Source organism: Triturus cristatus, chromosome 5_2 (genome assembly GCF_964204655.1).
Source record: "Triturus cristatus chromosome 5_2, aTriCri1.1, whole genome shotgun sequence".
NCBI lineage: Eukaryota > Metazoa > Chordata > Amphibia > Caudata > Salamandridae > Triturus > Triturus cristatus.
Window position 1 is genome coordinate 1,121,970,554 of NC_140588.1, and position 25,648 is coordinate 1,121,996,201.

The window sequence follows — 25,648 nt, forward strand, 5'->3', positions numbered from 1 at the left end:
CATAGAGAGAAAGAGTGAGAGGGACAGAGAGAGAGCGAGAGAGAAAGGCAGAGAGAGATAGAGTCACTGAGAGATATAGAGAGTAAGGTGTGAGAAGTTGACCTGGTATATGCTGTCCACTAGTTCTAGTGGGCACCTTGCACCAGTCCAAACAACCCCTTATTGATGATAGGTTAAAGACCACTTTTATTGAAAGCTATCCTAGTGGTAGCTATGGAGAGCAGCCTTCAGGCTAAGTCTTGAAGGAATGTAAAGCAGCTTGTGTTAACAGTCTATTCTCTCTTGAATAGCTAAATGAAAGGAAACCACACCAGGTATATATATAAAATATATGTATTTATTACTAAACACACCCTACTAGTCTCTTTATGAGGCTAGAGGTCAAAACACATAAGTTACACTTCAAATATTACAGGTAAGTACCACAAATAAACCTTAGACCCTAGGGGCGAGCCAAACCATATACTAAAATAGTGGTATAAGAACCACAACTTAACTAGACACAAGGCCTAGAGCCTGTAGAATCGCTGGGACCCCAAGGAACCACCCAAGGTAGTGACACAGGGGACCCACGGGGGACGTGTGCAGTGTGAGAACACAGCCGCGAGCTCCCATTAACTTCAATGGGGAAAGTCGTGGTTAGATTTTTAAAGATTAGGGACACTTAGAGATGGACTAGGACCAAACCATTTTGGACTTAGACAGTTCTAAGGTCAACATCCACGGGAGCACTGGAGTACTAGAGTTACCTCACCCAGGGAAGCTGGGTGCATAGGTGTTGGGTCGCGTCCTCGGCCCGATAGACGAATGCCCACCGATGTCTGGTGTTTCAGGTGAAGAAGATGAAACTTGACTCTTCAGCCACGAGGACCAGGACGCGTCGAGGATGGCCAAGAGCTGGATTCGAGCTGTCCCACAAAGGATGTTGAGTGCTGCCACGTTGGTGCCCGGATTGGACACAACAAGCCTTGGCAACAGCAACCCACGCAGAAAGGAGAAAGATGCTTCGGTGCAGACCAGCAAGGTCTGGGGGACTCACCACACGGTGGGGAGTCAGAGCACGTTAGGAGCAACCAGGGAAGCCCAAGGAAAATCAGAGTTGCCTTCACAGGGACCCACCAATCGACAGACCAGGGATCACGAAGGAGCCTCAAGCGGAAATGCAAGAAGCGGGCTCACGGAACACTCGTGGAGTGTAGGCCCACAATCTGCAGGGCAGATGGTGCTCTGGGATTGGGCTACAAGTAACCCAAAGCACAACTTCAAGACACGTTTGGGAAGTCAATGCACTTGCAAATGTTCATGGTGTCCAGGAGTTCTGGTTCCACTTCACTCACGAGGGCTGCGGATCTCAGCTTTGCTGGGAACTCGGGTCGGCCTCTGAATTATCCACAGCCCAGGAAGAGGATTTCCAGACTTCTCAGAGTCCTTCGGGAGCTTCGGAGATGCAGACTGGCAAAAGCTTTGTTGGTGCCTGCCAAGCAGGGGAGTCACTCTTTGACCCCAAGGGAGATTTCTTCAGTTCTCTAGTCTTGAGTAGAGCGTCGAAGTTCCAGGATTCAGTTGCAGAGTTTCGTCCAGGGATATCTAAAGTCCTGTTGCCAGGGGTTCCTTCTTTATACGCAAGGAAGGGTTTGAACTAACTCTGAGGACCCACCTATGGGAGGGTTTGGAAAGAGGGGTGGCGACACCCATTTCCTTTGTCCAGTTTTGCGCCAGAGCAGGGGCTGGTAGCCCCTGGACCGGTTTGAGTTGGACTATGCACAGAGACACCAAATGTGCCCCCAGTGCAGGACTTCAAAGCACTCTCAGAGTGCACCCACCCAGCCCCAATACACATCAGCCTGTCTGGGAGGTGGTTGCACCTCCGTGTGACAGAAAACCTATTGTCCAGGCCTCCCCTGCCGGAGTTTCAGTTAGCAGCAGGAGGCCAGACCCGTGTCTGTGGCTGCAGCATCCATTTTGTGATGCCAGGGCTCTATTAAGTTTCTAGCGGGTATACCAGTGCTGTCATGTCTCTCCCTCTAGAAGGGTGGGATCATACTCCCACACCAGTTACTGGTGCGGGGGTATGATTCCAAGGTGTTTGACACCAAACACAACATGTTTCCGTGCAGCCAGTCCAAAGTTAGCATTTACCGTTGGGTTATAATGCACTTAAGAGTATATGGTCAGGCTGCACCACTGACAACCCCGGAGGATAGATTCCGAAGGCTGCAGAGGGGTTTAGCTCATACCTGGGCACCCTCTCACATATAACAAGCAACCTGACTTCAGGATTGATAAGGCCTGCCATAGGGGTGACTGATAGGTTTATATGTGCAGTGATAGGTGAGATATAGTGAACCTATATCTCAGTAAGGGGTGCATGCACCACCTTACCCAGGCTGCTGTAGCAGACCTGTGGTGTCATTTTGGAGGGCTTCCCAGGGGTGGCATAATACATGCTTCAGCCCCTGGTAGGCCTCTGGGGTACCTATGCCCTGGGTACATAGTGTACCATATACTAGGGACTTATAAGGGCACCCCAGAATCCAATCTATTATGTACCTAGGGAACATGGAATCAATTTAGAGAGGAAGCAGCTAGGCTGGGGTCCTGAATAACAGGGCGCCACAGCCAGACTAAAGTCGAAAAACAGTGAAACACCAGCAAAAAGTGGGGGTAAACATGTGAAGCAGATCCTGCTCTCCTACAAAAGGGGCAGAGAGAGACATAGAAACAGAGAGAGAAAGAGAAAAACAGAGAGAGAGAGAGAAAGACAGAGAGAGACACAGAGAGATCGAGACAAGTGAGAGACAGAAACAGAGAGTGTGAGAGAATTACAGAGCGAGACAGAGAGAGAAACAGAGAGAGAGAGAGAGAGAGAGAGAGAGAGACATGTATAGCGAGAGGGGGCTACCCATGGGCTACCCGGTATTGAATGTGGCAGAAAATAAATCACAGACACACAGGGGCAAATGATGCCCCCCCTCACTCCACCCACGTCCCATGCAGTAGGCAGGTGAAGAGGGAGACACTTGACTGCAGAGCCTGGCCGGTGAACACATGGCATATCTTGGACTATTATCAACAGTGCTTAATTTGTACAAAAAAATAAGTGCCAGGGCTCCCACCAGCATGCCCCTGCCAGCATTGCCAATAACAGTAACAACACAACTACTAACCATCACACTCCTACAGGTGAGACGATTCGGATTATTTCAGGCCTCCAAAGCTATAAAAATGGATTAGGCAGCAGTTACTAGTCATTTTTAGTGGATATTGAATTAATAATTACCTGTTGTTATGATGAGCTCTAAATTAGCCAGACTGCGCCACCTTGTGGCAGACTGTCACAAGCGCTGGTGGTGACGATTAAGTGCTGGTGCCGAGCACCGGAAACCACCGGCTTAAATTAAGCATTGATTATCAAGCAATGAGAAGATGCCCAGTGTGGAAGATCTGCATAGCGCGGTCCCAGTTTCACACAACAGGTGAATACGAGTCGGCTGAGCGAACACGACTGTCGTGACATATGGAACTAAACAAAGATTTGCACAATTTAATCGGAAACCAAAAGAGACTGCATCAAGCGGTGTTCGATACAGTGCAACTTTACTCAGCGCGGTGATTGTGTTTTACATTAATTGGAATATGAAACAAAGGCAGTGACGCTGCGTTATATGCAAATTATTGGACAAGAATCCTAGCAGGAGGTCCCTTTAGTATATATTTAGGGACCGATTCACAAAGGTAAACTTACAGCCAAAGTCTAGCTTCACTTCTTTTCAGTATTCCGAAAGGTGAGCTACTACTAGTAAAGTAAGTTACTACCAGTAAAGTGAGACTTTTGATCTAGATTGACCTTTGTGACTATCGAAAAGTAGTAAACCTATGCAAAAATGTGAGTTTCCCTTTGTGATCGGGCACAGATTCCTTTGCATGTTCCATATATCATCATATTTCCTGGAGACAGCCTTCATGAGATGTGTGCAGGTTGGTGGGGCGGGGGTGGGGTCATGGCTCTGCCTCACCAGTAATCGCTGAGTACAGTAGCTGGAAATCTTAGTGGCTATTAGCGGCAACCCCCTGTAAGTTAGCTTGGGCACCTTCTCACGAGGGGCAATAGGACGCCAGGCGGAACTCTGGCCCCATGACCACATGATGTGCTGTTGAGGTTTCGAAGGGAGGTGACCAGGGCAGGGCGAGCTTGAATCAGTGACGGAGCCATCCCAGCCACTAGGTGCAAGCAGAGGAGAGGGAGCGGCCAGGGCCACGCGACAGCATGGGGCCCCCAGTGAAGAGGTGTGGGAGGCCCACAGGCAGGCCTTTAAGTGAGCCAGGTCCTTCTGGTGCGTAGCACCGGCAGTTCTAAAAAGCAGGTGTAGAAACGGGTCCCTGCCGGGCTCTCCATTTTTGCCCTCCCCCTCCGTGAAAAAATATTCTGAACTCTGCAACATCACCACCCTTTACTGCAGGCCCGGTTTTAGGGGGTGGGCCAGGTGGGCCTGGCCCCCCCAAAGATGAGCCTTGGCTCTCGCAGTGAATCTGCCACCGATTTACAACAAGAAAGAATGTCCAGATAACTGGTGATGAGTGACCCGGCTGAGAGCAATCATTTGCCTGTTGGTAGTTTTTAAATGCAGATAAACCGTATTTTATGTGGGTAGCTCGGTGGGTTACTGCCTTTGTCACAGAGATCCTTGTGTTACTCGCAGTTCAGAAGTTGCAATCCTAAAATAGGACAGTGACCTCTGAACTGTCATCAAAGAGCTGCATGCAGACTTCGCTTTTTTTGTGTTGTGATATAGTTAGAACTTCTCCAGTCTTTCATCATTTTAATGCTGCTAAAAAGAGTTTGTTTGGGAGTACTCTTTAAATCCTGAGTGTGAGAAGTTGGCCTGGCATATGCTGGTCACTAGTTATAGTGGCCTCCTTGCACCAGTCCAATTCGACTCTTATGGTAGATAGGTTTAAGACAACCTTTTAAAGAAAGCTATCCTAGTGGTAGCTGTGGAGAGCAGCCTTCAGGCTAAGTCTCTGAGGAATGTAAAGCAGCTTGTTTTACCTTATAATCTCTTGAATTACGAAATGAAAGGACACCACACAGGTATACATATAAAATATATATGTATTTATTGCTAGATACACCCTACTAATCTCTTTATGAGATTAGAACTCAGGAACAAATTCACAAATCAACGTTTCAAAACAAATTAAGCACTTATATGGCTGGAGCCCTAGGGGCGTACCAGACCATATACTAAAAAAGAGGTATAAGAAGAACGACTTGCAAAGGGAGAAGGCCTAGGGCCTTCAGAAGCGCTGCGGCCTCACTAATCCACCCAAGGCAGGTAAGTAAAGGACCCACGGGAGACGCATGCAGTGTGAGAACACAGCCGCGGATCCCAATAGACTTCAACGGAGCAAGTCGCGGATGGAATTTTAAAGTTTTAGGATACTTCGGGAGAGTCTACAAGCAAGTCACTTACAGGGTATGTAGTTCGAGGGCCAACACCAACAGGAACACCGGAGTACTCGAGTTACCTCACCCAGGGAAGCCGGGTGCATAGGTGTCTTTTGGTGTCGGGTCGCGGCTTCGTTTTCAATGGGAGCCAAAGAAGACTTGCTGCTTGTGAAGACGGAAGAAGTGTCTGGTGGAATCCAAGGCCGGATTCAGAAGAAAGAAGACCTGAAAGCAGAGGTGACAGTGTTCACAGTCGTCGGGTGATTTCAGGTGATCACAGGTGTCTTGACTCTTCAGCCACGAAGTCCAGGAGGTGGCGACAACAACCAGAAGCTGGATTCGGTGTGTCCCACAAAGTCTACAGCTTACTGTGGTGTCAGTGACCAGATTGGAGCCAACAAGCCTTGGTAACAGCAAGTCTCGTGGAAAGTGTAAAAAGTCAGCGGTGCAGACCAGCAAGGTCTGAGGGACTCACCCAGCAAGGGTAAGTCAGGGCAGGCCTGGAGCAATCAGAGGAGCCCTTTAGAATTGTAGAAAAGTCTTCTGGGGACCCACAAGCCAGCCGGCAAGGGATCGCAAAGACACCTCAGGAGGATTCACTCACCAGGAGCCCACGGTCACACAGGATGAGGTAGGCCTCTGATCTTTGGAGGAAATCCCGCTGGAGGCTTGGACCACACGTGGCCCAATGCACAAGTTTGTAGAACGTCGTGAAGGGGTTGCACTTGAAAATAGTGCACGGTACCCGGGTATTGTGGTTCCTCGTCACTCGTGGGGTCCACTTGCCTCAGCATCACTGGGGACTCACGATGGCCTTGGAGAAGTCAGGAAATCCACTTCCGGGGCTGCAGGGACTTCGGACTCCGGCGGGAGCGGGAAAGTTTGCGACCGTTGATGCACAGTTTTGGTGCCTGCCGAGCAGGGGAGTCACTCCTTGACTCCAAGGGAGATTCTTCAGTCTTCCAGAGGTAGTGGAACATCGAAGGTCCAGGATTCTTCTTCAGAGCGTCGTCCAGGGATACCAAGTTTGCAATGGCAAGGGTTCCCTAACTTATACTACAAGGAAGGGAGGGACTAGCTCTATGAACCCTCCTATAGGAGGGGCCGGAGAGTGGGTGGCTACACCCACTTCCCTTTGTCCAGTTTTGCGCCAGAGCAGGGGCAGGTAGCTCCTGAACCGGTTTGAGCTGGCATATGCACAGAGGAGCTTACTGCTCCCCCAGTGCAGGACTTCAAAGCACTCTAAGAGTGCACCCACCCAGCTCCAATACACTAAATCCTGTCTGGAAGGTGGTTACACCTCCCTGTGACAGGATGCCTATTGTTGGGCCTCCTCCATTGTGAGTTTCGGTCAGCAGCAGGAGGGCAGCCCAGTGTCTGTGACTGGTGGCATCCATTTTGTGATGCCAGGGCTCTTCAGGATTCTACCGTGTTTCCACAGTGGGTACATGTCTATCCCTCTAGAAGGGTGGGATCATATGATTCCAAAGCGTTTGACACCAAACACGACTTGTTTTGATGCAGCCATCCCAGAGTTGGCATTTACCGCGAGGTTATAATGCACTTAAGAGTATATGGTTTAACCGCATCCACAAACAGCCACAGAGAATGGACTCTGAGAGCTGCAGAGGGGCCCTGCTCAGGCAGAGGCACCCCCTCACATGGAAACCAAGCACCCTGCCCTCAGGATTGATAGGGCCTGCTTTAGGGGTGACTGATATGTTTATATGTGTGTGTATGGCGAGATATAGGGAACCTATACTTCTGTGAGGAGTGCTAACACTACCTCACCCAGGCATCAGTAGCAGGCCTGTAGTGTCAGATTTAGTCTTCTTCCCAGGGGTGGCATAATACATGCTTCAGCCCCTGGTAGGCCTGTGAAGTACCTATGCCCTTGGTACCTAAGGCACCAGATACTAGGGGCTCATAAGGTACCACAGTATCCAATCACTAGTGCATCTAATATGCACTCCAAGTTGTTTAGAGAGAACAGAGAGGCTGGGGCCCTGATTAGCAGGGACCCAGCCAGACTATAGCCAGAAACCAGTGTTAACATCAGAAAAAAAGTGGGGGAAACATGAGTGCAGATCCTACTCTCCTACACTGAGTCTGTGCTTCGCCAGACCAAACCCCGTAAAATATATTGCCCACCAGCATGGATGACGTGATTCCTACACCTTGTAATCCTCATTGCCTTATGTGACATTCCCTGTAGACTGATTTATTGTCTCTGTATAATGTGTGCGTGATCATGTAAAGTGGTGTGACACCCTACACTGATGTGAGTAGCGCTATACAACAAATTAAATGCATGAGAGAGGGTGGTAGTGAGGGAGTCCGAGGAGGAGGTCATGGGGTGGGGGGGGTCTATGGAGAGATGAGGAGCACTGGTGGAGGGTGGTAGTGAGGGAGTCCGAGGAGGAGGTCATGGGGTGGGGGGGCTAAGGAGAGATGAGGAGCACTGGTGGAGGGTGGTAGTGAGGGAATCCGAGGAGGAGGTCATGGGGTGGGGGGGTCTACGGAGAGATGAGGGGCACTAGTGGAGGGTGGTAGTGAGGGAGTCTGAGGAGGAGGTCATGGGGTGGGGGGCTACGGAGAGATGAGGGGCACTAGTGGAGGGTGGTAGTGAGGGAAACCGAGGAGATGATCATGGGGTGGGGGGCTACGGAGAGATGAGGGACACTGGTGGAGGGTGGTAGTGAGGGAGTCTGAGGAGGAGGTCATGGGGTGGGGGGCTACGGAGAGATGAGGGACACTGGTGGAGGGTGGTAGTGAGGGAGTCTGAGGATGAGGTCATGGGGTGGGGGGCAACGGAGAGATGAGGGACTCTGGTGGAGGGTGGCAGTGAGGCAATCCGAGGAGATGATCATGGGGTGGGGGGGCTACGGAGAGATGAGGGACACTAGTGGAGGGTGGTAGTGAGGGAGTCTGAGGAGGAGGTCATGAGGGGGAGAGGCTACCGAGAGATAAAGGGCACTGTTGGAGGGTGGTAGTAAAGGTATCTACGGAGAAAGAGGTCATTGGTGGGGTACCAAAAAAGACTTTCGCACCAGCACTAAAGTCGGCCCTGTCATGGCCTTTCTGTTTTTGGGTATTTAATTAACAGTCTGGTCATTAGGGCAACTGTGGAACATACTTTAAAGTACATGCTAATTACATTTACTGCTATATTCAATGTTTCAAGTTTGAAGGTGATTTTACTAATGTTTGTTTCCGGGAAGAATGAAAGTGGAACCGGATGGTTGCTGATATGGGGCTGGGGCCCAGGGTCAGCTTTGAGATAAGGTGCACTGGAGAGGGGTGGTAGAAAAGTGGATAATCAAGCCTGTAAGGGCGTGCACTACATAGTCAGGGGTCAGGTGGAGGTAGTAATCAAGAGGGATTCTCCCTGAAGGCTCGCACAGAGGGAGCCAGAGTAGTGTCAGTTGTCTGATACTCCCACCTCAGAAACCTCCTCTTCCCATCAAAGGGACATTACATGGAAAAAAACACTTTTTGAGAGTAATAACATTTAGAAAGCGATTTGGAAAAGAGTGAGTTTTACTGGGCCTGGTAAGACTAAGAAGAGATAAAGGAGGGCCCCGAAACAGGCTTGGCTAGACATATAAGAGACAATTAGGGCCCGCAGTGGCCCACCCGAATGCACCCTTGGCCCACCCAAATAAAAATTCCTGGAGCCGGGCCTGCTTTACTGCCTGATGTAACTTCAAAGAGACTCATTATAGTATTTTATTTTTCTCTAATGCAACTAAGAGCCACTGACAAAGCCAATAGTATGTATGTATGTATAACACACTTATAAAGCGCTCTTGTCACCCAACGGGCATCCTGGCGCTGTGATCTAACAGATCCTGAAACACAGTCAATACTATATCAGCAAGCTACACTATCCTATGGAACAGGTGAGTTTTTAGTTCTTTTTTAAAGGAGAGAAGGTCTCCTAAGCATCTGAGCGGCAGTGGCAGATCATTCCACAACTTGGATGCCGTAAAGCCAAAGGAACGGCCACCCATCCGCCTTCTCCGGATCTTGGGAACAACTACCAAGTAGGCTGAAGCAGAGCGGAGAGATCTAATAGGGGTGCACCAAGAAAACATCTCCTGTAGGGGCAACGGTCCCAAGCCATGAAGGGCCCGGAAGACCAAGCATAAAGCTTTAAACTCAACCCGCTGAGAAATGGGCAGCCAGTGCAAGTCTTTAAGTGCTGCGGATGACGAGTCAAGATGTCGGCGGGAAAGTGCTAATTTGGCAGCGAAGTTCTGTACCCGTTGTAGTTTACCTAATGCAGTGACAGGTGCCCCCAGAAGCAGTGCATTGCAGTAATCGAGTCTGCTTAAGATGATACTGTGCACTACTTCTGGTCTGGCATGGGCGGGAAGCAAAGGGAGAATCTTCCGCAGGGTACGCATCAGCCCCATGCAGGTAGACACTGTTTTATCAATGAAACCATCCAGTTGAAGATTGGGTTCCATTGTCACACCCAGGTTTCGGACCGAGTCTGCCGCTGCTACCGTGCCCTGAAAGGAGGGGGGCCAGAAGTCCTGCGGTAGGGGGCGCGGAACACGGTCCGCTGAGCAATGCAACACCTCCGTCTTGGAGCTGTTGAATTGCAGCGAGTTATTACTCAGCCATGTTGCCGTGGTGACCATACAATGGTGAAAGGTCTCCTGTGACACCGCATTCTCCCCCTCAAAAGAGAAGATGAGTTGGGTGTCATCAGCATAGTTGGTGACTGCAATGCCAAGAGATTTAATTAGCTTGACCACGGGGCGGAGGTAGAGATTAAAAAGAATGGGGCTAATAGCCGATCCCTGGGGTACGCCCTGACCAACCCTTCTGATGGTAGACTTGAAGGGAGGCAGGGCAACCACCTGATGTCTATTAGCCAGGTATGAGACAAGCCAATCCCGGGCCAGACCCATCACACCAGCCTCCTCCAATCTCCTGGTCAAGATGGCATGACTGACCGTATCGAACGCTGCCGACATGTCAAGCAGCACTAAAAAGGCTGCTCGTCCATAGTCGGCACGCAAACGAAGGTCACTCAAAACAGTCACCAAAGCTGATTCGGTTCCATGCGCTGGCCTGAACCCAAACTGCGCCGCATCCAGACAGTCATTGACTTCCAAAAAACTGGACAGGTGTTTCGTGACCAGTTTCTCCAAGATCTTAATCGGGAAAGGGAGTAATGAAATGGGTCTGTAATTAGCGGGGCATAAGGGGTCCAGTGATTCTTTCTTCAGCAGCGGAGAAACTACCGCAAGCTTCCAGCTGTCCGGGACCTGGGAGAAACCAAGAGACTGGCAGCAGATTGCGTGGAGAGGAGGGAACAGCTCTTCCCTAAACACTTTCCAGAGTTGGTGCGGAAGTACATCAAGGGGGGAGCCTGAGGACACACTACCCGCTAAAGCGCCAAATTCTGTAAAGGAGGGAAGAGGAAAACTATCCAACCTTGCTTTCCCCGCCTCCATCTCTGATGTAGATGAGAGAGCAGCCCCTGGTGTCATGGGACTCAAGTTACTCAAGATGGTCGCGATCTTATCTTCGAAGGCCTTGGCCAGCGAGTCGCATAGTAACTGAGAGGCTGGGATAGCTGTAGTAGCACAGGCCGGTCGTGACAACTCGTTGACGATTTTAAACAAAGCCTGAGCTTTATTTGAGGCTGACAATAAAGTCTCCTCTAGGAACCTCGCTTTTGCACACTTAATCTGTGATTTATAAGCTGCCAGCTCCTGCTTAAAAAGGACTTTATCCGATGCCAGATAGTGTTTCCTCCATCTCCGCTCTGCATGTTTACACTGATGTTTAAGTTGGAGGAGCTCCCTCGAAAACCATGGCATGGCAGTTTTTGTTCTGTCTCGCGTTTTTCTTAGCGGGGCCAGATTGTCCAGAGAGGCCGTAATTCACTGGATAAGGGAATTATAACTTTCATCCGCATTGTCTCCCAGCTGAAAAGCTTCAGAGAGCAGATTTGATAGGGTTGCGCCTCTCAAGAGCCTTGACCATTGTCTCCCAGTCTTAGCAGTTCCTGTGATACTGTTCTTAGAGTAGCCTACCTGGAGAGCTGCGGAGAAAAGAACTAGGGCGTGATCTGTCCAGCATTGCGGTAGGATGTTTCCAACCCTCACCTGACCTGAGTCAGCAAAGATCAAGTCCAAAACATGTCCCCTCTGGTGAGTCTTAGAAAGAACCAACTGCTCCAGATTAATGTTACCACATGCCTGGGTAAGGTATGTGAAGGCTGAGTCTGTTGGCCCATCTGGCCACAGATTAAAGTCCCCCAGTACCATCAGTCTGGCATGGGAGTTTGATAGATCGTAGATCAAGTCAGTAAGGTCGGACACGGCAAACGTAACGCCAGCCGGGGGTCTATAACACAGGAGACCAGTGAATAGCACCCCCCCCCTGTCCCTTCAGAGAAAAACCCATCAGTTCGTACTCCGTGATTCTCTTAATTTCTAGCTGGGAAAATTCCAGCGATTCCCTATAAATCAACCCTACGCCTCCTCCTCTAGCCCCAACACGAGGATTATGTCTAATCTTATATCCTGGGGGGCAGGCTTGCCCCAATTCTACTCCACTATCTGTCCTTGTCCATGTTTCCGTCATGAATAAGGCGTCTAACTCATGTTGTTCTATGAGTAGCGCTATCTCTGTGTGATGCCTGCACAAGGATCTCACATTTAGCAGACCACAGGCCAAGGAATTGTGGCATTTAACAATAGAAGAGGGCTGGTGTTCTACCGAAACATCAGGTTTCAGGACAAGAAGATCTTCTTTCGTGTAGGTTAAGCGCATAAGGGGGACGGGGGCAGCAGTTCCAGCCGCCAGCGTGTCCTGTGCGCGAACGGGCGCAAACGGGCTTACCTCTGGCGCACCTCCGGTGCGCCAACGGCGCGCCCGCTGCGCGCCAACGCTGCGCGCTGGGCCCTCCATTACTATTTATCACCGTAGAGCGCGGGAGACCGCCTATGCGATCGTCTAGCCCGCCAACCAAGATGGCGCCTAGTCACCGGCCCGTTTTCCCAACCACTCACCCAAGATGGCGGCTAACGCCGCGATGTAAGCCTCCCAGGTAGCCCTACTCACTAAATCCCACAAATGCGGGTGAGTTTCCAATTATTATAGTGCAGGTAAGACTCACTATTCACACCCCCCCAAAATGCAGGCGCAACTGCACAGGTTACAGCACGACCGCGAACAGGAGCGAGAGCCAAGCTATGGCGAAATAAAATTAGGAATCAATTTAAAAAGCTGGCAAAAGCAGTGACACGCGTGCAGGCTCAAAAGGCTTGTTTTAGGTGTAATGTTACTTTTGTGTTATATATCTGGAAGCAATGGCAGAAGCAGAGGAACGGAGACAGGCCAAGGCCCGCATGAAACACCACAGCCCGGACCCAAGCCTGAGAAGTTAGAGGAGGAAACAGCAGCGGACACAGCCCTTCAGCGGGGAAGCAGGAAGAGGACACTGGTGAGGAAAGAGGACTTCCTGGCCAGCAAGAAGTTGAACAAGGCAGGCACAGTGGAAAACAACCACAAAAAAGAGATGGAGGATGAGGAAGAAGAGACTGCACAGTGGATCCCCGACGTGGGATCAGAGGTGTTCATCGGGAACACTGAAGATAGCACAGGAGAGGGAGAGCAGTGTAGGAGAGCAGGATCTGCTCCACATGGGTACCCCCACTTTTTGCTGGTGTTTCACTGTTTTTCGACTTTAGTCTGGCTGGGACCCTGCTATTCAGGGCCCCAGCCTAGCTGCTTCCTCTCTAAAATGATTCCATGTACTTTAGGTACAGTTCAGACTGGATCTGAGGTGCCCTTATAAGTCCCTAGTATATGGTATGCTATGTACCCAGGGCATAGGTACCCCAGAGACCTACCAGGGGCTGAAGCATTTATTATGCTATCCCTGGAAAGCCACCCAAAATGACATCACAGGTCTGCTACTGCAGCCTGGGTAAGGTGGTGCATGCACCCCTTACTCTGATATAGGTTACCTATATCACAATATATATACACACATATAAACCTATAAGTCACTCCTATGGCACGCCTTTTCAATCCTGAAGGCAGAGTACTTGGTTCTTATGTGAGAGGGTGCCCCTGCAGGAGCAGAGCCCCTCTGCAGCGTTCGTAGACCCTTCTCTGATGCTGTTTGTAGTGCAGCCTGACCATATACTCTTAAGTGCATTATAACCAAACGGTAAATGCTAACTTTGGACTTGCTGCACGGAAACATGTCGTGTTTGGTGTCAAACACCTTGGAATCATACCCCCACACCAGTAACTAGTGTGGGAATATGATCCCACCCTTCTAGAGGGAGAAACATGACAGCACTGGTATACCCAGTAGAAACTTAATAGATCCCTGGCATCACAAAATTTGTGCTGCAGCCACAGACACGGGCTGTCCTTCTGCTGCTGTCCGAAACTCCAGCAGTGGAGGCCTGGACAATAGGTTTCCTGTCCCAGAGAGGGGCAACCACCTCCCAGACAGGCTTATGTGTAATGGGGCTGGGTGGGGGCACTCTCTGAGTGCTTTAAAGTCCTGACTGGGGGCACATTTGGTGTCCCTGTGCATAGTCCAGCTCAATCCGGTTCAGGGGCTTCCAGCCCCTGCTCTGGCGCGAAACTGGATAAAGGAAATGAGTGTGGCCACCCCTCTTTCCAAACCCTCCCATAGGTGGGTCCCCAGAATATGTTCAACCCCCTACCTTAGTATAAGTATGGGACTCAAGTCCTTAGGACTTTAGATTACCCTGGATGAAACTCTGAAGCTGAATCCTGGACCTTCGACGCTCTGCTCAAGACCTGAGGACTGAAGAAATCTCCCCTGCTTGGCAGGCACCAACGAAGCAATTTGCCGGTCTACATCATCGAAGCTCCCGCCGGACTCCGAAGTATTTGCAGCCCAGGAAGAGGATTTCCAGACATCTCAGAGGCCGACCCAAGTCCCCAGCAAAGCTGAGACCTGCAGCCCTCGTGAGCAGCGTGGAAACGGAAGTCCTGGTCACCGTGCATTTCTGCAAGTGCATTGACTTCTCAACGTCTCTTGAAGTTGTGTTTGGGCTTACTTGTAGCCCCCACCCCGCGCACTGTATCCACCGAAGATTGTCAGCCTGGTCGTTCAGAGTGACCCGTGGGCTACCATTTTGTGTTTCGTCTTGAGGTCCCTTTGCGATCCCTGGTCCGTGGACTGGTGGGTCCCTGAGGGGGTAACTTTGTATTTCCTTGGGCTTCTCTGGTTGCTCCAGACGTCCCACAGACCTTGCTGGTCTGCACCGAAGCATCTTTCTTGTTTCTGTGTGGGTTGCTGTTGCCAAGGCTTGTTGTGTCCAATCCAGGCACCGACACTGCAGCACTCGACATCCTTCATGGGCCAGCTCGAATCCAGCTCCTGGTTGTCCTCAACACCTCCTGGTCCTCGTGGCTGAAGAGTCAAGCTTCACCTCTTTCACCTGAAATCACCCGACATCCGTGGGCATCTGCTCATCGCCTTTCTGGTCACTGGCTAGTGACCCAGACTCTGTCATCTTTGTTTTCAGGTTCTTCTCATCTTCGATCCAGGCTTGGATCTCTTCGGACACTTCGCATCTTCACGGCAGTAGCACTTCTTCGCCAGCTCCCATTGAAATCGACGACGCGGCCCGACGCCAAAAGACACCTATGCACCCGGCTTCCTTGGGTGAGGTAACACGAGTACTCCATTGCTCCTGTGGGTGCTAGTCCTAGAACTTCCTAAGTCCAAAAGGGTTTGGTCCTGACTCATTTCTAAGTGTCCCTAATCTTTAACAATCTAACCGTGACTTTCCCCATTGAAGCTAACGGGAGCTCGCGGCTGTGTTCACACACTGCACACGGCCCCCGTGGGTCCCCCGTGTCACTACCTTGGGTGGTTCCTTGGGGTCCCATTGATTCTACAGTCTCTAGGCCTTGTGTCCAGTTAAATTGTGGTTCTTATATCACTATTTTAGTATATGGTTTGGCTCGCCCCTATTGCCTGACGTGTATTTGTGCTATTTTACTGTTATTATTGAAGTGTAACTTATGTGTTTTGACCTCTAGTCTCATAAAGAGACTAGGAGGGTGTGTTTAGTAATAAATACATATATTTTATATATATACCTGGTGTGGATATCTTTCATTTAGTGACTCAAGAGATTATACACTGGTAAAACAAGCTGCTTTACATTCCTTCAATACTTAGCCTGAAGGATGCTCTCCATAGCTACCACTAGGATAGCTTTCAATAAAGGTTGTCTTTAACCAATAAGGGGTTGTTTGGACTAATTCAGGGTGCCCAGTATAACTAGTGGACAGCATATATCAGGCCAACGTCTCACAAGCAGAACCAGCAGGGGGCTCAGCACCCCAAGTAGAGCACCCCAGGGCCTTCAAACCCAGTAGGTTTCAAACTGGCACCAAGACAATGGCTGTATCATTGTTCACCCTAAACATCAGAAGTGTGAAGATTCAGGTTAGGCGGGTCGGCACATTGCGCTTCCTGGCCGCTCAGAACCGAGATATCTACTTTCTGCAGGAATACAGGATTCCCTATGGCCAGTCGTACAGCCAGCTCGAACAACAGTGGATGCACGGGCCATCGTTTTGGTCTAGAGGAAACGAGTCCAAACCATCTGGAGTGGCCATTCTGATCACGGGAAGGCATTTCACCGTGGGCAAGGTCATCGAGCAGGTCAATGGCAGAGTGCTGGTCATGGAAAGCTCGTGGGCCGGTGAGCCCATTAGGCTCATCAATGTCTATGCCCCGAAGGGAAGAATGAGCGACTCAAGGGTGCTCAGGATGCAACACGTGACCTCCAAAACCATCCTGAAGGGTGGTGATTTCAACTGTATAGTAGAGTTGGATGGACGCATTGGGTCAGACTCTGTAGGGATGGACGTGATGTCCATAATGTTGTTAGAGATGGTAGGTGGGCGTCCCTCCGGGATGTAATCGGAAGCATGGGCCTGAGTACTTTAAGGAGGAATCCAGGAAAATCATCTTTCAGACCAGAACCGAGAACCTTGAGAAGGACAAGAAATGTAACTCGTTCTTCTTCAAGAAACTTTACTCAGCCCACACATCGCTGGTAGAGCTTCGGGACTAAGAGGGCAACCTCCAAGGTCAGAAAAAGCAAGTCATGAAAGTCGTAACCGACTTATACGGCGAGTTTTACTCACTAAAGTCATCAGAGAGAGCCCAGGCAGATAGTTTCCTGGAGGGCATCTCAAAGACACTGGGTTCGGAAGATAGAGAGGGCCTGAATGAACCCTTCACCCTGAAAGAGCTGCACTTGGCCTCTATGACCTCCAAAAGAGGCAAGACGCCTGGAAATGACGGTCTTCCAGTGGAACTTTATGTTGAACTGTGGGACCTGATCAGGGCGTACTTGCTGAATCTCTACGAGGAAATGGTGGGCAAGGGCAGTATGCTGCAATTCCTGGGAGAGGACATGATAACACTTTTGTACAAGAAGAAGGGAGAGATAGAAGACCTCAAGAACTGGAGGACCATCTCTCTCCTCAATCTGGACTACAAAATTCTCGCATAGGTGATGGCCAACCGTCTAAAGAAGGTAATAGCAAAGATAGTCCACCCAGACCAGTCTTGTGGAATTCCGGTCTGCAAATCACGGACAACCTGGCCCTGGTCCGGGACACGATTGAGTACGTCAAGAGCCACAAGGTTCCGATGGCCTTTGTCAGCCTGGATCAGGAAAAGGTGTTTGACCATGTTTCCCATGAGTTCATGGACTGGACACTCAGAGCACTGGGGCTGGGAGACTTCTGTGACGTGGTGACCACAATGCATGGAGATATCTCTAGCATGGTGTTGGTTAATGGCTGAAAAACCAATCCCTTCCTCGTCCTGTCAGGCATCAGCCCAGGCTGTCCACTCTCCCCCCTCCTGTTCCTCTGCGTGATTGAGCTCCTCACCGAACGCATCAGACAGAACAGCAACATCAGAGGAGTGACAGACCCAGGAAGCAAGGGAAAGGGTGAAGTGAAGTGTTCCCTCTACATGGACGACGCCTCAGTCTTCTGCAGGGATGGACCATCTGTGAGAGAACAGGGGAGGGCTTGCATCGAGTTTGGAAAGGAGTCAGGAGCGAAGATCAACAGCGCCAAGCTGGAAACCCTACTTCTCGGACACTGGAGCCCCTGCCAAGGCCCACTGCCATTCCCCATCAAGCAGGACTTCCGAAAGATCCTTGGAGACTGGTACGGCGGAGAACGTGCAGCAAAGAAGACATGGGAAATGAGTCTGGCGATGACAAGGCAGAAGCTGGGACTCTGGATCCTCTAGAAGCTGACGATTGAAGGGAAGGCTTTGGTCCTGTGGAACGAGACCTTGCAAGTGCTCCAGTACGAACCGATCGGCGCCCTGCCCTCTGCCACAGCGGACCATGTGCGGGGAAACGTCACATCCAAGAGCCTGACCAATCAGCACAAAAACATTGCCTGGATGGCCATCTAAGGAGGACTTCCCATGAGATTTCATGCACGCTAGTGGACTCAACCAATACAAGTCCTGCCCAAGAGCGTGCACCACGGACGAGATGACATACCATCTCTTCTGGGAGTGCACGTACGCACAGGACCTCCTAAAGGCCCTAGGCAAGGAGCTTAGGGTCTGGATACCTACGCCCTGCATCACCGCGGACTCTGTGATGTATGGTTTTATACCAGAGGCACACGCACTGAGTGACCTCCAGAACTGCTGGAGGCTCATGTGCTGTCTTCAAGATGTTCTTCTGTTTTCCAGAAACCGCCTGGTAGTGGGGAAGAAGGAGACATCGACTCTGGCATGCTGTAAGATGATCCACAGCCTCCTGTGCCGCTACGCAGCACTAGACGGATCAGATGAAGACAGCGACGATGAAACCTGAGGACCCAAAGAGGTCCTCTTGTACCATCACACGGGGGGCCCTAGAAGTCTCAGGCAATGAAGAAGACGACGACAGCTGAGGACCCAAGGGGTCACCCTGCCCTTACCTTGGAGGGGCCATTAATCTGTTTTTTTGCCTTTCTCCCCATGTCCAGGAACCGGTCAGTGACAAGGGAGAGGAGAAGGCGGATGAAGGCAGGTGGAGTAAATGTAGTTATTTACTGTATGTATTTGACAAACGTGACATTTTTCCTTCACAGGTAAAAGGTCAAGTGTTAGACCTGGCACCATTGGCGTGAGTCTCCCTTCCATTTTTCGCTGTGTCTCCCCTGTTTTTGCTGGTTATAGATGCTCTGGGCGCTGTGCCACTGCCATTCAGTGCCACAGCGCGAATGCTCCCTGTGTAAAGAAAAAAAAAGGTGATGGATTAAAACCATGATCTCTTGACTTGGTAAGAGTATTCTGCATCATTCAGAAACTCTGTCCATCACCACCCCCTTTTCCAAAATCGATTTTATCCACACTTAGTGTGGGAGGGTATACTCAGACGTGAGTCCCTTGCTCATTGCACCATCAGGATTCAAGCAAGCCGGGCCGACGAAGGCTGTGATGCCAGAAACCGGTCCCCGGAAGCTTGTTTCCTTCCCAGTATAAGAATTGGCTTGGTAGTTTGGTTTGCCCTGTTCCCATCATGCACTGGGACAGGAACAGACTAATTTGCATGTAGCCAGGTTCTGAGCTGGGATGGTGCAGTGAGCTAAAAAACGGTGATGGATTAAAACCATGATCTCTTGACTTGGTAAGAGTATTCTGCATCATTCAGAAACTCTGTCCATCACCACCCCCTTTTCCAAAATCCCTGTGTAAAGATGACATGTGAATTGGTACATCCATGATTGGCTTATTTGGTTTACCTGTTAGTCCCTAGTAGCGTGGCCTGTGTGTGCCCAGGGCTGGTAAACCAAATGCTGCTGGTGGGCCTGCAGCATTGGTTTGTGCCACCCACAGAAGCAGCTTGTAAAGTGTGTCTCAGACCTGCCACTGCAGTGTCTGCGTGCAGTCCAGAACTGCCATCTTGGCTGTGAAGGGCACCCACTTCCCAGCCCCTGAACCTTCCCTTGGCATCATGTAAGCCACCCCTATGGTATGGTGCATTGTATGTGTAAGGTAGGACATGCTCTGATGTGTGTAGCATGTCCTGGTAGTGAATTACACCCAATTTCGTTTTTCACTACTGTAAGGTTACCTGTTATCCATAGGCCAGAATGGGAGGTTTGGCTATTACATTCTATAGTCCTAACTGACCCACAGAACATGGTAGAAAAACGAATTTAGTATGCCTGAGCTCAGAACATTAAAATACATATTTTAGTGAAATTTGTTTTTATATTCTGTGTTTGAAAATACCACTTTTAGAAAGTAGGTATTTTCTTGCCTAAGCCTTCCAGTGTGCTCTGCTGTTATGTGTATTGGCTGTCTGGTTTTGGAGGGACAGGGCAGGCTGAGTCAGACCTGGGTTGAATCGAGAGATCTGCCTTGGAGTGAGGGAAGGGGTAGCTCCTGCACTTGATAAGGGCTGTGCCTGGCAAGGTGAATGCTGGCTCCACCTCCCACTGTGCGTCTGATGGCAGACCCCCTCTTTCTGAAAGGAAGGATGCAGCCTGGTAAACAAAGTGCTCCAGGACTGACCAGAACTGGTTCTGGCTGGGTTCAGTGACTTGTGGCTTCTTAGAACAAAGACTTTTGGGGTATAAATATCTGTGCGCAAACCCCTACAATTTGTATTGCTCCTGGACAACAAGAAGAACCTCTGTCCGTGTAACTGAAGGAATCTGCAGGAGAGGACTGTCCTTGTGCTTGTGTGCTGTTTCTTGGACTGGCCTGCAGTGGTTACCATTAGACTTGGTAGAAGAGGAAAAGGACTTTGAAGGAAATTTTATTTTTGCTACAGCAATCACCCAAGGGCTAGAAGAGAGCTAGCCTCCTGCAGGAGTCTCAGGCACACCAGACTCCACCACCAGCCTCCTGTTTCCTCCCAGCAAGGATTTCTATCTGCAGGTGAGGCCCCTGTGAGCCCCTAAACTTCATAGGTATAACCCAAAGATTATCGCATTGCATGTTGGCGGGCCGGAAAGAGCTCGCTAACCAAAGATCATTGCATCACCTGTCTGCGGGCTGCCAAACGCTCACTAACCCGAAGATTATCGAATTGCATGTTTGCGAGCCTCAAAATGCTCGCTAACCAAAGATCATTGCATCGAGTTTATCGCTTCACGACATTGCAGAGCGGACGCCGAGCGTTCGCCATTTTCATCGCATCGCATCAGGATCGTTGTTCCCTCGCCGAGCGCCATTTTCTTTCATCGCAACAAGATCGGACACACAACAGGCTCGGCGCATTATCCTCCCTTCGCGGCAAGGATTTTATCGCATCGCCGGCTTAGCGTGCAGAAGTTTATCGCTTTCTTCTGCCCACAAACCAGCACATCATCCTCCCTTGCGGCAAGGATTCAACGCATCGCTGGTTAGCGTAAGGAAAATCATCGCTACAACTCCTTAGCGACATTTTTGATGCTTTGCTACAGAATCCAGGTATCTTGTGAGTAAAAGGGTCGCAGAGACCACTGCCTTGAACTGAACTCCTCTTTGCACACCTTGAACTATTTTTGCAGCTTTTTTAGAGTAACCCTCTTTTCTAGTATTGTGGATTTTTACTGTTATTGCTCTTGTATTAAGTCTATATATAAAGATACTTATTTTTTATAACTACTTGTGTGGTGTCCTTTGTAGTGTTCCTCACAGTGTTACTGTGTATGGTCATAAATGCTTCACTCACTGCCTCTGAGATAGGCCTAGCTGCTCGTGCTACGTTAACACAGGGTTGAGCAGGGGTTGTTAAAGGGTGTAGTCTGCTTACTCCTTACTGACTTAGGAAGAAGGGTCCCTACTTGGACAGTGGCCGGCCATTGCCAACTAGAGACCCCCATTTCTAACATTGGTGGTCAGCGGTGAGGATCTGGACTTGCATTTAGGATTGCATACAGTAATTATGGTGTACACTACTAGTGAGTGCAGACCATAACATAACCACTTACGTTTTTGAGGTTTTCGATTCTATTTTTGATTGTTATTGCCATTTATTGCTACAATGGGCAAGCCCAGATCCAATGCCTCTGAGGATCTCTCCTGGGAACAAGAGAAATTAGAAACCTACAATGCCAAGCAGCTCAAATTTCTTTGCAAACGCTTCACAGTGCCTATCACAGGTTTCACTAGAAGGGAAGAGTATTACAAGGCGCTGAAGGCCTGGTTAGAAGCCAGGAATGCCCCTAGGAATATGGAAGAGCCTGTGGAGGAGGGAGAGAATGCAGGAGAGCAGCAGGAAGAAGTGGTCGATTTGGTAGGGGATAAAGCAGTTTCCAGCCCGGGCACTAGTGTGTCCTCAAGGGGTCTGACTCCAGAAGAGATGGAGGACAGGGAGAGAGACAGGCGGCATAATATGGAGATGGCTAAGCTTAAATTGGATGGTCAGAGGGACCCAGAGAATAAGAAGCTAGAATTTGAGATGATGAAAGTGAAACTCGAGCATGAGAAAAGTTTGAGGGAGTTGGAGATTAAAGCAAGGAGTATGGAGATCTCCCCCTCTGGTGGCAGCATACCTGTAGTGCATACTGAGAGTAGAGTGTATATACCTAAAGAGGTTATTAAGGAATTCCATAAAAGTGAAGATATTGGGCAATGGTTTGCCGCTTATGAATTAGCTATGGTGTCCCACCGGGTCCTTGAGAAGGATTGGAAAGTGGGGTTGTGGAGACGCTTTGTGAGTAAGGGGAGAGAAACCTTGTTGGACCTGCCCCCAGAAAGTAGGATGGTTTATGCCCACATGAAGGAAGCTTTGATTACCCGCTATGGTTTGACCCCTGAAATGTACAGGCAGAGATTTAGAACCTGCAAGAAGATAAGAGGGTACCACGTGGGTTGAATATGTGTCTTTTTTGTGCAGAGCAATGGAGCGCTGGGTAAAAGGTAGCAAAGTAGAAACTTTTGAGCAACTGTATGATGTGATTGCATGGGAGCATTTATCTAGTAATGGTTTTCCTGAGCTACGCCAGCATCCGATAGATTGCAAGCTAACTAACCCTAGGAGGCTTGCTGAAGAGGCGGACTGCTGGGTGAGCACCCGGGTTCGCAAGGGTCCAGTGGGAGACTTCGCCAAAGGTGGGCAGGGTCCCCAGCAGAGAGGTGGGGGGACAGGGGTAAACCAAGGGATTTCCACAAAGGGCCCCAAAGTAATTCCCAAGGGAACCAAGCAGTGGTGTCCCAGCCTCCCCAAGAGAAGAAGCCAGTGCCCCCGACAGGTAGGCCTGTTCAGAGGGGGCCCCTTACTTGTTTTAAGTGTGGTCAAGTGGGCCACAGATACTTTGAGAAACAGTGTCCTCAAAGGGATGCTCCTGCACCACCCCACCAGCTTGCTAGTGTAACCCTGGGAGTGTAGGAGATGGGTGCCCAAGGTGGGTGGGATCCCGTAGAATTGACCCTTGTCTCACTAGGAGACTTTGAGATGGTCCCTAAGCCTGCACTGCCTGATAACACTAAGAAATACAGGCAGTGGGTGACCATCAATGGCCGTAGAGTGGAGGCTCTGAGGGACACAGGAGCCAGTGTAACTGCTGTGAGCTCCCGGTTGGTATCCAAAGAGCAGGTTGTTCCCCATGCATTCTACCCAGTAGTGTCCGCAGACAACTCAGAGAGCCAATGTGAGGTGGCTCAGGTTCCCTTTGAGTGGGGGGGGGTCTCAGGAACTCTTCAGGTGGCTGTGAGGCCTGCCATGCCTGTAGACTGTCTGTTGGGCAATGATTTAGAGAACTCCCCGTGGACTACGGTGGAGAGGAAATCTCACTTGGAAATGTTGGGTCTGCCTGAGTGGGCCTGTGCTACCACTCGGTCCATGGCAGCCAGAGAGGGTGTTGAGAAAGACCTGGAGCCTGAGAGTATGGCCCAGGTCCCTGCCTTAGAGAGAAGGGGCAGGGGGCGCGGGAAGCCGGCCCCCTTGGTTCCCACGACCCAGGAGGGAGCAGACCCTGAGGGGGATGCCCTGGAGCCTACCGGGGAACAGAGTGCTGACCTGGGGGACCTGCTTGAGGTGACCCATTGGCAGCAGGAAGGAGGGCCCACCAGGGAGGAGTTTTGTGAGCAGCAAAGAGTTTGCCCTTCTCTTGAGGGTATGCGGCGACAGGCTGCAGCCCAGGCAGCAGGTGACATGTCTGGTTCACATCTGATTTATTGGGAGAACAGTCTCCTGTATAGCGAGCCTAAGGCTGCTGAGCCGGGGTCAGCCCGTGTGCTGGTTGTACCCGAGTGCTTCAGAGCCTTCCTACTGGGGTTGGCTCATGACATTCCACATTCCATTGGCAGGACATCTGGGGCAGACCAAGACCTTTGAGAGGCTGGTCACCCACTTTTATTGGCCCCAGATGCGGAAGAGCTCAGATACGTATTGCAGAACCTGTGAGACTTGCAAGGCAAGTGGGAAGAGTGAGGGGAAGATCAAAGCCCCACTCCAGCCCTTCCCAGTTGCGAGTACCCCATTCGAGCGAGTGGGCATTGACATTGTGGGGCCTCTGGACCCCAAGACAGCCATGGGCAACAGGTACATCCTGGTCTTGGTGGACCATGCCACCCGTTACCCTGAAGCCATCCCGCTCAGGACAGTGATGGCCCCCGTGGTGGGACGTGCACTGATGGGGATCTTCTCCCGAGTGGGGTTCCCCAGAGAGGTGGTGAGTGACAGGGGGACCAACTTCATCTCCCAGTATATGAAGCCTCTGTGGAAGGAGTGTGGGGTAACTTACAAGTTCACCACTCCTTACCACCACCCAAGGTAATGGTCTGGTTGAAAGGTTCAACCGGACATTGAAGGGCATGATCATGGGCCTAGAAGAGCCCCTGAGGCGTAAGTGGGATGTCCTCTTGGCATGCCTGTTGTTTGCATACTGTGAGGTGCCACATAAGTCCTAAGGGTACAGTTCCTTTGAACTGCTCTATGGCCATCCAGTAAGAGGGCCTCTGTGTCTGGTCAAGGAAGGCTGGGAGCAATCTCCCAGGAAACCTCCCCAAGATGTATTTAGCTACATCTTGGCCTTCAGCAACCAGACTCAGCATTTCAGAAAGATTGCTGAGGCAAATCTGGAAGCCAGCCAGGAGGAGATGAAACGTTGGCACGACCAGAATGCCACTCTGGTCAAGTTTCAACCTGGTCAGAAGGTTTGGGTACTGGCCCCAGTGGAGCCTTGTGCGCTCCAAGATAAGTGGACCGGTCCATTTGAGGTGGTGGAGAACAAAAGTCCAGTTACCTACTTGGTGGACTTTAAATCTCCCAGGAACCCCATGTGGGTCCTGCATGTGAACCGCCTAAAGCCCCACTTTGAGAGGTCTGAAGTGGGCATGATTCTTGCCACAGATGCAGGGATGGAGGAGGAGAGTGAGCCTCTTCCTGACCTCCTGTGTGCCGGAGAGAAGGATGGGTCAGTGGAGGGTGTGGTCCTCTCCACCACACTGACCCCAGAGCAGCAGAGAGATTGTCATCAGCTGTTGGGGCAATTTCCTGATTTGTTTTCCCTGGTGCCTGGTGTCACTGATTGGTGCGTCCATGAGGTTGACACCGGGGACAGTCCTCCTGTCAAGCACAAGGCTTACAGAGTGACTGACAGGGTCCGGGCCTGCATTAAGGAGGAGGTCTCCACAATATTTGCCCTTGGGGTGATTGAGTCCTCTAGTAGCCCTTGGTCCAGCCCTGTGGTCTTGGTACCAAAAGCTGCAGCGCCTGGTGACACTTCAGAACTTAGGTTCTGTGTGGACTACCGATGTCTCAATTCGGTCACGAGGACCGACGCGCACCCCATCCCCAGAGCTGATGAGCTGATAGATTGGTTAGGGGCTGCCCGGTACCTCAGCACGTTTGAGCTAACGTCTGGGTACTGGCAGATCGTCTTAACTGATGGGGCAAAGGAGAGCTCAGCATTCTCCACACCAGATGGGCACTACCAGTTGTGTGTGATGCCCTTTGGGATGAAGAATGGCCCGGTCACCTTTCAGAGGTTGGTCAACCAGGTGTTGGCTGGGCTGGAGGATTTCAGTGCCGCCTACCTGGATGACATTGCAGTGTTTAGTTCCTCATGGGAGAACCACTTGCACCACCTCTGGGAAGTGTTGATGGCGCTGCGCAGAGCAGGCCTCACAATCAAGGCGAGTAAGTGCCAGATTGGGCAGGGATCTGTGGTGTACTTAGGACACCAGGTAGGGAGTGG

General features: G+C 50.6%; 1 protein-coding gene across 1 annotated transcript in view; it reads right to left on the reverse strand.

Annotated features, from left to right (window-relative positions):
* Window positions 1-25,648, reverse strand: part of LOC146829869 (uncharacterized) — a 344,867-nt gene that overhangs the window by 59,448 nt on the left and 259,771 nt on the right. The window lies entirely within an intron of this gene.